This window comes from Schistocerca nitens, chromosome 2 (genome assembly GCF_023898315.1).
Source record: "Schistocerca nitens isolate TAMUIC-IGC-003100 chromosome 2, iqSchNite1.1, whole genome shotgun sequence".
Lineage (NCBI taxonomy): Eukaryota > Metazoa > Arthropoda > Insecta > Orthoptera > Acrididae > Schistocerca > Schistocerca nitens.
In genome coordinates, this window is record NC_064615.1 from 600,368,942 (window position 1) to 600,382,033 (window position 13,092).

General features: G+C 42.7%; 1 protein-coding gene across 4 annotated transcripts in view; it reads left to right on the top strand.

The window, feature by feature from the left end:
• Positions 1 to 8,950: 8,950 nt before the first annotated feature.
• LOC126236679 (box A-binding factor-like) overlaps positions 8,951 to 13,092 on the top strand; it is a 157,958-nt gene continuing 153,816 nt past the window's right edge. For 2 of the 4 annotated variants that reach the window (XM_049946166.1, XM_049946169.1), the window contains exon 1: positions 8,951 to 9,029. The gene's annotated coding sequence lies outside the window, so the exon portion shown is untranslated. The other 2 variants (XM_049946168.1, XM_049946167.1) reach the window with 2 other exon arrangements.

A 13,092-nucleotide genomic window follows, 5' to 3' on the forward strand; every position in this document is an offset into this window, starting at 1 on the left:
GCCGAACTTCCCCAGGTGGTGCCTGCCTGCCATCAACAGCCATACAGTCATTTCCTTTCATTTTCAAAGCCTGATATTTTACTAGCTATGGCACTGTTGAACGACCTGTTAACTGTCATCTGAGTCCAGTTAGTTATATGAGTACCTATAGTTTAATATGGGAACCTAAAGAAAGTCCATTTCAGAGCTGTTTTTCATATACAGATAGCCAAAGCAACGTCAGAAGAAAGGACAAATGACACAAAAATATCAGATATCCATACTATTCAGTAACAAAAGACGAATTCGCGTAAGCCGTGCTTCAGGAGATGTATTGTTACAGGAAGTGCATGCAGCAATTCCTCTACCAGAACATTACCAAATCCAATAATCAACTTGCCGACCCCTTGAAGATATGAGATATAGGCCAGTAAAGAAAGACGACTCTGAATATAATGTCTTATCTATAATTGGCAACTTTTACACGATTAAAAGAAGAACCGAACTCTATTTAAATTCGCACTGTATAGATCACGGCACCGTGAATAGCGGGCGACATATAGTTACATTAGCTTCTTTCCAAATGCTTAGGTGTAAGAATATGTTCTTAGACTTCAGAAAAAATTCACTGTCCGCATCTTATGAAGATATCCCTACCCTTGATGCGCAACACTTTTCTTATAAAGTTATTTACTGTTGTTTAATGACTATTTAGGGGACTGATGACCATAGATGTTAAGTCCCATAGTGCTCAGAGCCATTTAAACCATTTTAATGACTATTTCCGTGACTTTCTTGTGCTGACTAACAATCGTGTAACAAACTGCACAGCCACCCAACGTCCTCTGAAATTTGTTTTGCAGTTCTAGCCCTTGTCTCCCCTTATACGTCCCCCTCTACTCCTCGTCCTCCTATTTCTGAATATCGTAGCATATATCTCACTAATCTGTTACATTTTCAGATAAGGGTCTTCCATAGACTCTTTTCCTCACATAATGAATTTAGTCCTTCTTCGTGTAGTGCATTACCAGTAACCCCACCCTCGGTTCTTTAAACAATCGAAATTCAAGTGTAAAACAGATTCAGACATCTGATTACTTCACGAATGAGTTGATGCCTTAAACATTTAATGTTAAGCAAGTAAGACCCATATGGATGGACACGAAGAACCATAATTTTAACGTAAGAAGAACGAAAATGTCGTAAAGGATAAACGATATCAGTTTCGTTATTTCGTGCGACTGGAAGCGAAAAAAAATTATAGAAAAGTTTTGAAATTATGTTTAAAGTGTGTTGTGGCTAAGTGCTCTCGTTATCAGCTTGCGCTCCTCTTCAAGAAACGTAGTTTTTCACTAGTGTTAATGTTTATGTCGTACAGTGATATAATTTTTGCAGGTATATTCAGAAGCATATATGGGTACCCTCTGCAAAATGTGTTGCGAAAAGAGTAGTAAAGAAGTAATGAATCAAAATAACTTACTTGATGCTACAATTCTGCTGCAGGAACGGCGAAAAGAGAGTAAGAGACAAACGTTTTTCCTTTCATTATTTTGGAGGAGGTGTCAGCAAGAAAGTTTTGAATTATGCCTAAAGTTTCTTGCAATTCGCTAAGTGCCCTCATTTTCAAATACTTGATGAATATCATTACGGTAATTCGCACGCCAAGAGATACGCTGTCTCGAGACGTACGCACAGTTTCTACGTACCTGTAATGCTTGTCTTATTGTGTTAAACCTGCAACATTATGTTATACCTCCTAAGGAGTAGATTACGTCAACAGTTTAGATTTTTAAATTTGCTTAGTAATTATATGAAATACTGAAATACTGAAATTTTTGAAGAACAACGTACCACTCCCATGAAGTGTTGCTTCCAGAGGTATATTTTGAGGAACTAAAACTCGTTTCCATTTTAAGATCTGGTTCCAGCACAGTTCTTTTCTTGACGAAAGTTTTCTTCATCTGTTTCAGTTTACTTCTGATGTCTTTCTTGCCACCCTTTGTAATGTTTCACTTCTTTCACTCATGTATCGTTTACAGCTTCGTTGTTATCGAGTCGTTACCCTCCACTGCACTTCCCCTCGTCGATTTTACTTTGTTCATGCTTAAGGCATATACTGCGCTCAGTAAGTGGTCTGTTCCTTTGAACAGATGTTCTAAGGCTCCCTTGCAACCACCTAGAATGTCAAGTAGCATACTAGTACTAGAAACTTTCTGATACTTCAGTCACCGCAGAAGACTCGGTTTCTGTGAATACCGTTATCCTTCTGGATATCCACCTGCGAAAACGACCTATATGCAAATGTCTCTTGTCAGTGGAGAGCTGTTCCTATAGAAAAATTTCCAAGATCTAACTGAATCTCTATATGCGATAGCACAGCTGGTGAGAGTTACACCATTCTTTTAGCACTGACGTGACAGGGCCAAAATCCGCTGATTATACGTGTGTGGAAAACGTTTGTAAGTGCCATATCTGACGTTTGACAGAAGAATGACAAAACCGTATACCTCTGTTAGTACGTACCTGATTTGTATCCAAAAAAGAAAAAAAAAGAAGATATTCTGGTACCACAGAATTATATTGTTTTTCGCATCTCCATAAGAAATGAAGGTTCAAATGGCTCTGAGCACTATTGGACATAACATCTGATGTCATCAGTCCCCTAGAACTTAGAACTACTTAAACCTAAGTAACCTAAGGACATCACACACGTCCATGCCCGAGGCAGGATTCGAACCTGCGACCGTAGCGGTCACGCGGTTCCAAACTGAAGCGCTTAGAACCGCACGGCCACACCGGCCGGCAAAAATGAAGGGACGAACTAGAAAATAAATATACTTTATTAAGAGCGTTCTAAGAGCCATACCACAAAGCTGACTGGTTCTAAGAGCCAGTATGAAAGTTCTTACAAACTATTCCATACCAAGAAGAAAACAGCAACTAGCCACCGTTAATAATGCTATTTTTCACACAAATAGTGCCGTTACCGGTTTCAAACTTACAGGTTCATCTTCAGGAGGCAATGTTACATTTGTTGTTGTTTACATTAGTTGTTGCAAAAAACTGCCAACAATAAATGTAAACAGCAACAAATGTAATATAAACGTGAACAGCCGTCTCAAAAAAAAAAAAAAAAAAAAAAAAAAAAGGTTCAAATGGCTCTGAGCACTATGGGACTTAACATCTGAGGTCATCAGTCCCCTAGAACTTAGAACTACTTAAACCTAACTAACCTAAGGACATCACACACATCCATGCCCGAGGCAGGATTCGAACCTGCGACCGTAGTAGTCGCACGGGACAAAATTTAATTTATTTTATTTTTCGTCTGATGTCTTTCCTCCCACCACAATAGTCATTTACCCCAAAACAACAAAACTCATGTGCACTTTCTGTCTGTGAATAGTGTAAACTTGGTTTTGTATTTTATCGTAGATTAAATGTGTACCGTATTTACTGAGGTGAAGACTGGGGGCCAGCCCAGTATTTGACTAATGAGCTGGAAAATCGCTTAAAAACCACACGGACCGACTGCCGTTAAATCTCCTTGTGAATTTGATCCCACTATTGCTCAACTACCTGTCTCGCTTGCTTGTGCCGTGCGCGTTCTGTTATACTAGTAGGAATTAGCTTCCTCCTAGAGTACAGAAAGCGAAGATGCCATGAATATAAAATTAGATTCGAGCTCGTACGGAAGCTTATGAACAGTCCTCCTCTCCACATACGGTTAGCTACTGGAATGGGAAAAGGGAAGCGTGAAGTGGTGCTGCACAGTCAGGCTACACGCGGAGCATAGCTCTAGATGTTCGTGTTATAGCGCTGCTGGGAATGTAGCTTTCGTATCCATGAAATTGCCTGACATGTTTTAGCTTGCACGGGATACAACAGTGCTTTGATGTCAGGCGTTCCACAGGCTCCCGAGAAGACGCTGTAGCTATAGGTCAGAACAGTGTTTTGTATGGCTGGCTCTGAGCACTATGGGACTCAACTGCTGTGGTTATCAGTCCCCTAGAACTTAGAACTACTTAAACCTAACTAACCTAAGGACATCACACACATCCATGCCCGAGGCAGGATTCGAACCTGCGACCGTAGCAGTCCCACGATTCCGGACTGCGCGCCTAGAACCGCGAGACCACCGCGGCCGGCAGTGTTTTGTATATTGCAGGACTTACATACGACCCAGCGTATCTGTACGTGCACCATCGTTCCTTACACAAAGATCAAAGAGTCTCCACGTCCTCCTTGGGATCTTGCGGAGCTTCTGTGGAGCTTCGCTTCGAAAGGCTTCATCAGTGCTTTTGCGCGTTTCTTCGTTAGTCCTCTATCGACAGTGAGCACATGGGATCTGATTATTGCCTACAATGAGTTGTCTGGTGTGGCAAGATCCAGGCCTTGGGGTCGTCATTTCAGTGGTGCCGGAGATGATGTTGAACCAAGTCTAATCCAGTGGACTCGAAGAAGTTGTTCATCAAGGAAGTCACGAAACTGGATAGCAAAGAGCGCTGCTGCTCCGTCTTGTCATAAACACACACCACTTATGGTTACCTGGATTCGAGATGAGATATTAACGACGTTTTCAGTTTGTTCAGGTAAGAATTTCCATTCACGTTCCCTTAAAAGGAATGGGCCTGAACGTCGTAAAGACATCCCGATCCACATAAAAACCTGAGATGAGACCATTTCCAGTTATTGCGTGAAGAGGAGATTTTGCTTAAAACAGAAAAGGGCATCCTCTTGAGTGAAATGCAATATATTGCACATTAATAATGGGTCAAATGGCTCTGAGCATTATGAGACTTAACATCTGAGGTCATCAGTCCCCTAGAACTTAGAACTACTTAAACCTAACTAACCTAAGGACATCACACACATCCATGCCCGAGACAGGATTCAAACCTGCGACCGTAGCGGTCGCGCGGTTCCAGACTGAAGCGCCTAGAACCGCTCGGCCACTAGCGGCCGGCCCATTAACAATGTAAAAATAAAGTTCTTGAATGCGACCCGGAATTTGTATATATTCCCAACATTGCACGGCAGCTTGTTACTTGCTGCCCTACATCGTTGTCAGACAATTCTTTCACAAACATCATTTAATTTCCTTTACTTTGAAATATTTTTTAATGTGCTAATGTGTTATTGACTGCAGTAATCGAAGTTTAGCAGCCCTTTTGCCAGGGGACACCAATTACACAACTGCAGTATGCTCCTTACTATCCAAGTTAATGCGTGCACAAGACTGTACAGATTAACAAAACCACATTCTAAAGTAAACACTGTTTTCACCGGAAACAGCTACTTTTCCGCATATGGAAAACATATCACATGTCTTACCTTACGCGTTACGTATTGGTAACTAATTCACGAAATTACGCATAAAACTTACCGTATTTCGTATCAGCCGCTTCCAGTTCACGGCCTGACACTAAATGGAGCGTCTTCAGTTCACAGTCTCTACAAGGCACAAACGTCTAGGACTTGCACAGGGGAATGAATACATAATATTTTAAATAGGAAACCATGTCAGGAAACATACCGTTTCCTTCCTACGACGGTTTCAATTCAGATGTTTAACTCATTCACTTCCGCTTGAGGAACTGAAGTGGACGTGACGCAGTACAATTGTTAAGTAACAATTCGAAAGTAAACACAACGAAGCATCCCTTTATCACTTACACACATTTGTTTGTATTAATACAGGGTGTATATACAGTCCGGGAACACTTTCAATTATTCAATTATTTATTGCACAAGAATTAAACATTGTACATATGTTATACATATTAAATTTTGAAGCGAAACTCTGAAAGGTTTTTTTTTTTCAGACATTCGATATGCGAACCATGAGCGACCGGCAGGCGTCAATACGGTAATCGAATTCTTACCATACCCGTCCCGTACAATGTTTGGTTCTTGTGCAATAAATAATTGAAAGTGTTCCCCGACGTTATGTACACCCTGTACTTAAACATTACGTGTTTATATTATTCGAAAACAAGAACGAACCCAGCACACTGTGCGTTCAAAGCAGTACTGATGCATTACAACACCCGGTGACAGTCTGACGCCCTTTCTACACTACTGGATACCAGGACAAGCAACTCTGAAACTTTTCTCTTTCCCTCAGCAGATGTGAACAAGTTACATATCCGAATTGAAACCGTCGTAGAACGGAAACAGTGCGTTTCCGGACGTGGGTTCCTATTCAGAATATTATGTACTCACTCCCCTCCACAAATGATAGAAGTCTGTGACGGGAATTTCCGAACACCCCATATATAAAAATTGTTACGGAACGGTTTTTCCCAAAACAACTTCGAACCCTAATTAATAACTCATTCAGTTCTATAAGATGATTAAGCTAATCTCAAGCACCGCATGAGAGGATGCAGATAATTGAAGTAAATAACTGTTGTGGCAAAAAGAGAAAGTATTTGGTATCTCATTTCTTTCTGCAGCGAGGGTAGAGTTGAGTTCTCTTGCTAACTATGGAAACAGGAAGGATCGCAGGAAAAGAACGGCAAGTGCATCGTAAAAATGCTAGCACTGACAGCCGGGACTGTCTTGGGCCGGCGTTCCACACCAGGGTGTCGCAGAGAAAGGAGACCAGCTGCCAAACTCTGCGAGTTTTAAAACTGCATTCAGAAAAGCAGTCGAAGGGACTCCTTCCAAAAGAGATGCTAAGGGACGAGGCGACAGACCATCATCCGAGGAGCTGACTTTTTGCATCAAGGTCTGTCTAAGCATTTAATTACTGCCTAAAATTTAACAGGAGATGACATGCCTTACCAAAATAAGAATGCAGTGGGAGAGCGAGTATAATACACGGGGTGATCAAAAAGTCAGTATAAATTTGAAAACTTAATAAACCACGGAATTATGTAGATAGAGAGGTAAAAATTGACACACATGCTTGTAATGACAAAGGGTTTTATTAGAACCAACAAAATACGAAAGTTCAAAAAATGTCCGAAAGATGGCGCTGGACAGCAAAACGTCAGTGACTGCGCATGACAATCGTGTATAAAAGGAGCTGTAATGAGAGAGAGAATCAGATGCGCCAGCAGTCGCAGCATATTGACGTTACCTGAAAAGGCGCTTTTAGAGAAGCTGTATTATTAGAATGGGGAATGTGCTAGTTCAGCGTTACGATTCAATCGCCATAGGAAGTGGATTCGAACGGGTAAAGGTCCGTTGACAAATGCAGCTGTGGCAAGAATGATTTCGATTGTTTAGATGATAGACCCCGTAGTGGCCGACCGAGCACAAGGCGTAATGCAGCTGAGACAGTTCAGGAAGAGATGGGGACAGTAGGGGATTCGTCAATGCACGGGGAAGTCAGCGCTCGTGCAGTCGCACGTCGCACCGTATTCCATACACTACTGTTTGGTTGGCACTTAGGCGTACCCTCCGATGCTATCCGTACAAAATCCATCGGCATCATGAACTGTTACCTGGCGATTTAGTGAAGCGGAGGGCATTTGCGGTGTGGGCGTTTCAAAAGGTGGCGGAAGAAGACGATTGGTTGAGTAACGTGTTGTGGACCGACGAAGCTTATTTCACGCTCCGAGGGTCTGTCAACGCCCACAACTGCAGAATTTGGGCCACCGAAAATCCTAGAACTGTCGTGGAAACTCCATTGCACGACGAGAAAGTCACGGTATGGGTTGGATTTACCACATGCACCGTTATCGGGCCTTTTTTCTTCGAGGAAATGCGTGATTCTGGTTTTGTAACTGCTACCATGACGGGTGAGAGGTACGCTGATATGTTACAGAATCGCATCATCCGCAGCCTAGCTGAAGAACACCTTCTGGAACGTACGGCGTTTATGCAGGATGGCGCTCCACCCCATATTGCTAGACGCGTGAAAGATCTCTTGCGCGCGTCGTTTGGTAGTGATCGTGTGCTCAGCCGCTTGGCCTCCCAGGTCCCCAGACCTCAGTTCATGCGATTATTGGCTTTGGGGTTACCTGAAGTCGCAAGTGTATCGTGATCGACCGACATCTCTAGGGATGCTGAAAGACAACATCCGACGGCAATGCCTCACCATAAATCCGGACATGCTTTACAGTGCTGTTCACAACATTATTCCTAAACTTTACTTTGTTATGCTAATTATTGCTATTCTGATCAGATGAAGTGCCATCTGTCGGACATTTTGTGAACTTTTGTATTTTTTTGGTTCTAATAAAACCCCATGTCATTCCAAGCATGTGTGTCAATTTGTACCTCTCTATCTACATTATTCCGTGATTTATTCGGTTTTCAAATTTATACTTACTTTTTGACCACCCGGTGTAAGTGCATGAAGTGTTATTGCAGAGATGCGAGAAGGAGTAAGGAGTGGAATTAATTTTCTTGTTGCGTCTCAGCTGCATCAGTCAACTGGTTAAGGATAAATACACTGGGTGTGCAAGGAAGGAGGCTGGTTGTCTAGGAGTGATCGTCGGTCGGCATTCGCAAGATCTGCTGCCATTCGGTAAGCTAAAGAACGCAGAGGAAAAATGTGGGAAGACGAGGAGAAAAAAGATCTTCTAGCCAGGAGTGGCAAGGAGGAAGATTTATCATTTTGTTCCGGATGAAAAAACTTGATTATTGGTCCATAGCGCCCGGCTTACAGATGATGAGCCGCACTCATTTTTTCGGCTAACACCGCAGTCATTCCCTGGCTCTGATTGTGCGAGGTATCGTAAGCATATGTAGCACTGTCGAACGATATTTCGTGGGGACGTTAGTGATACAACGAAAGAGTCGCCGCAACGAGGTTCGCCGCGGATGGCGAAAGGGCGTCGGGCGTACGTGCGAGCAGGGGCCGCGCTCGCTTTTTACACTATTTGTGGAAGCGGAGTCATTGTCCAAACAAAGGTGCGGGTGATCGAACCAATAAGCGAGTGCCGCCCCCTCCCGCGGCCCCCCACCCACCGGCCGCGGTCCGCGCCTCGCCGCGCCGCGCCGCACCACACGCCACACGTCTTCGGCGGGCGTCCAGTACGTCATCCGCTCACAGACACAGCTGCGACACCGACTCCGCTGGCGGCACCACACAGGTACAGCACCACGCCGCCGCCGCCGCCGCCGCCGCTGCTGTTGCTGCCTCCTGGTCCCACTCTCCGCAGACGTACGCTTCTGTCCTCCGCCTCGTCTTAACTTGCTATTCTCTACGGAACAAGTAGCCGTTTTCATACGTAAACAAATGCTCTCATAATGTGTCTTGAATTCGGTCGCTAACGTGCAGAACACGCTCTGTCTAAGGAAAATTTTTACCAGATCTGATCTCAGACTCACGCTTTCCTGGGTTCCGCGAGCAGTCATTACGGTGTCAGTACCCGTCCGTTCACCTGACTCAAATTTGCGCTACGGTTTCCAAACACCACCATCAGGCTTCCTCCCTCGAGTTATGTGGTACATCACCACTGTGGGGGCCGGCTGAGGTGGCCGAGCGGTTCTAGGCTCTACAGTCTGGAACCGCGCGACCGCTACGGTCGCAGGTACGAATCCTGCCTCGGGCATCGATGTGTGAAATGTCCTTAGGTTAGGTTTAAGTAGTTCTAAGTTCTAGGGGACTGATGACCTCAGAAGTTAAGTCCCATAGTGCTCAGAGCCATTTGAACCATTTGAACCACTGTGGGTAGGGAACGATCGTGGCTAAACTCTCCCGCAAGCGACATGCACGAGTGTGGAATGAAGTAAATACCCTTGTACTAGCGTTAGAAAACCGTACGTAGAAACAAGTGGACATGAAAGTTCTAGTTACGCGTGGAGGTGTTCTCAGATAGCCTAGAAAATTTTAAATCCTTTATTAATTTTATCTCTCGCTGAATCATATAATACCGTTTCTCCACAAGCCAAGTTCGACAGCCAAAGATATTGTCTTAGTGTTTCTTCTTTCCTGCTTCTCTCAATATAAATATGAGTCGTTTTTATGAATAATAAAAATTTGTATCGTTATAAGACTAGAACCATTGTTTCCTGCTTTTCGCCATCAGTCATATTAACAATTTTTTTTCAAAAACTATGTATGTAGATGAATAACTTACTAGTTTTTGAAGTAGGCCTACGGTTTTCAGAACATTTTTAACAGATAACAAAAATATACATGGAATATGAAAGCTGGGAACGCTACCAGCGATTGCAGTTTTCATCAATTTTTCCCCGTCATCCACACATTTCAGTTCTAAACATTCTGTTCATTTCATCTTAAGTACAGCGTGTCCTTCCTGACGAGAACAGCTCAAATATTTCATAAACGGCTCAGTAGGTCGTAAAAAATTGCTTAACGCTTCTACTGACATGTTTGTTAAAGCTTTAGAATACTTGACGACATTGATGTGAGGTTTTTAAATGTTAACATCGAAAGCTTTCATGCAAAAATAACCGGGAATACAATTACTTGAGGATTTTTCAGGTTGCCAGTGATACTTCTCGTGAAACTTGCCGGTAAATTTTCTGAATGCCAGTGTCAGTGCGTCAGTCTGATCCCATTTATGCGACGTTTACCCCCCCCCCCCCCCCTCCCGGCAGAGATGCACATTTGCTGTGTTTCCAGCTTTTATCCCCGTACTTGCAACATCATTATGCCACTTTGCAAAAATAATTTACTTTACAGATCTTTTTTCGCTGCACTATTCCTTTCAAGAGAAATAAAGAACTCCGCTCCATTAGATAGCTAAATGCCCTTGCATAACCTTAAAGCTTCACGAACTGATTGATCAATCGCTAAATAACAGCTCATGTGTAAAATCGCATGCATGCTGAGAATGCTGTTCATCTTCCGTGTTTTGTTTGAACAGATGTCGCGTGCTTTTTCGCCTGAGTTTGTTCCGTAATGCAGAAGGACACAGAATTTTGATGCAGTATAAAATAATATATTAATGTGCCCAAGTTTTCAACACTTTTACAGTTAGATGATGCCGTTGTTGCTCATTGCTGAAATGCAGCTTCCGAAACATATTTTCGTACGTTAATAAATTTAGCGGCAGTGATTCTTTAGACGTAAAACGTAGCTTAAATATTCCGTTCGTAATATTTTATATTTGTATCTGATACACAGTTGATTCTCCTTGCTGCTGAATACTAGCAGGCTCTCTTTGGTTGTATAAAATCCATTTTGTCTGTCGATACTATTTGTGTACTTCTGTGATACATTGGAGGTAATTCCACAAATGTCAAGACTGAATACTGACGTCATCTAAAGTGTCTTCCGGGACATTTCAAATTTCACTAGAGACCTCTTCCGTAAACACTAAAGAATGCACTGCCCAAATAAAAGTTCAGAAGCGTAGACGGTATCCGTCTGTTTGTGTGCTCCTGGGCGTCACTTCGATAATCAACACCACGCGGCCACACAGGTGCGTGGGGCAGGAACAGGCGCTGAAGATTAGATACTACGCACCTGCCAGCGTACTATCAACGCAAAAAATTTATCCAGAGGCATTGCCGAGTCTGTATACTTGTTTCAGTGTCACTTTTACAACCGTTTGACAACTATATATAATTTTTCATACTAATTTCCACTCGAAAATTGTTGCCTATTGTGTAGAGGGTTCGAAATGACCCTTGGTGCAGTTTTCGACCTCCTGTCTTACGGTATGTAGCAAGCACTCACTTCCCTCACATATCTCTAGTATCAGATGAGTTTAGCAAAGAAAGGCTGGCTGAGAGGCGCTGAGATTACAAAAACTGCAAGCCACGCTGCTGAGTGTATTTACGACGTAAACCTTACCTGCAGTATTTTATTATTATTAAGAATGAGGAGTAAGAATAAATTTGCTTACTAACTGATTTCTTTACACAAGCCTTCCATTTGGTCGCCATTTTGGCGGACTGTATGACTGACGTCATATGTGTATCTGTGTTTGTCTTCTTAATGACGCTGAGAGCGTCAGCACATGGCCCACTATTTAAAACACAAGATCGTTTCCAATAGGCTGTTATTTTAAAATAATGCAGCTAGCTTAGTCACACCTGAAAATGACGTGCAGCTGCATCGTAGAAATTTTGTGCAGTTAGAACAATACCGTGCGACGGAAGCCCCGACAATCTTTCAAACATTTATTATGTCAGGAAAGTCTCACACCACACTATAGTTAATTATTAAGCTAGCTTAGAGCGTAGCTCATTATAAGCTGCAAATGTGGATACATCATACTTGTAAAACAGAAATCACATGCCGTGCACGGTTACCGTAGCACAGACGTCACTGTACACGATCTCGTAACAGGTAACCAAAACCACACACACACAGAGAGAGAGACAGTTTGCAGTTCCACAACATGTATCCACATCTATTACGCACTTGAGAAATAACACCGCTTGAAACAAGTCAGTAGAGATTAATAAAGCACTACTTTAGAATAACAGGCCTGTGGAAAGAATGCTGTTCTTTAGACTTATCGAGGGCATGGTGTTCGCCGAGGAAAATGTGAAGATAACCTACTCTTGGATAGCATCAAGCGAGTCACCGAACTTCATTTTCCCAGCGTACGAAAGAATAGCCACAAATATTGTCACATCGCCTCACTGCATGAGCCGCAGCAAACAGGTTTCGAACTGAATTCAGGGCAGTGGCACAAGGCCTTTTCTAAGAGCTTCCAGGTGCCTTTGCTCTCTCGAAGATATTATTTCACGATTAGCGTCAGATGAATTTGTTACAAATGCAGCCGTCTCCGCATCTCAGAAGCCAACCTTCTTGATCAACTCACTATCCGGCGTGTGGTCATCGGACTGTGATAGCTTCTCGAACTCCCACGCTCCAGTTCCGTTTATTCCAATGTAATACTTACAGTCCTCATCTTCTCTTCAGTACTGCTCTGTGTACACTTGTTATTAGTATGTTTGCTTCTAAAAGTCCTGTGTTGTAATTGATATTCATGTCATGCACTACAATTTAAGTAATAACAAACGTAATGTTTTGCCTTAAACCGTTTTAAAGATGGTCCATGACGGAAACCAGTAGATATTTTGGTTTGAAATAAAAGCGGCTGATGGTCAAACATGCATTTCATATATCCATTTATTCCGTGCTTTTTTCGTCCCTTCGAGCTGTGTGTACTTTATTATTGTCTTCTGCCATCTGTTCAAATCCGTGTTCTTAACGAGCTGAAACCGCTA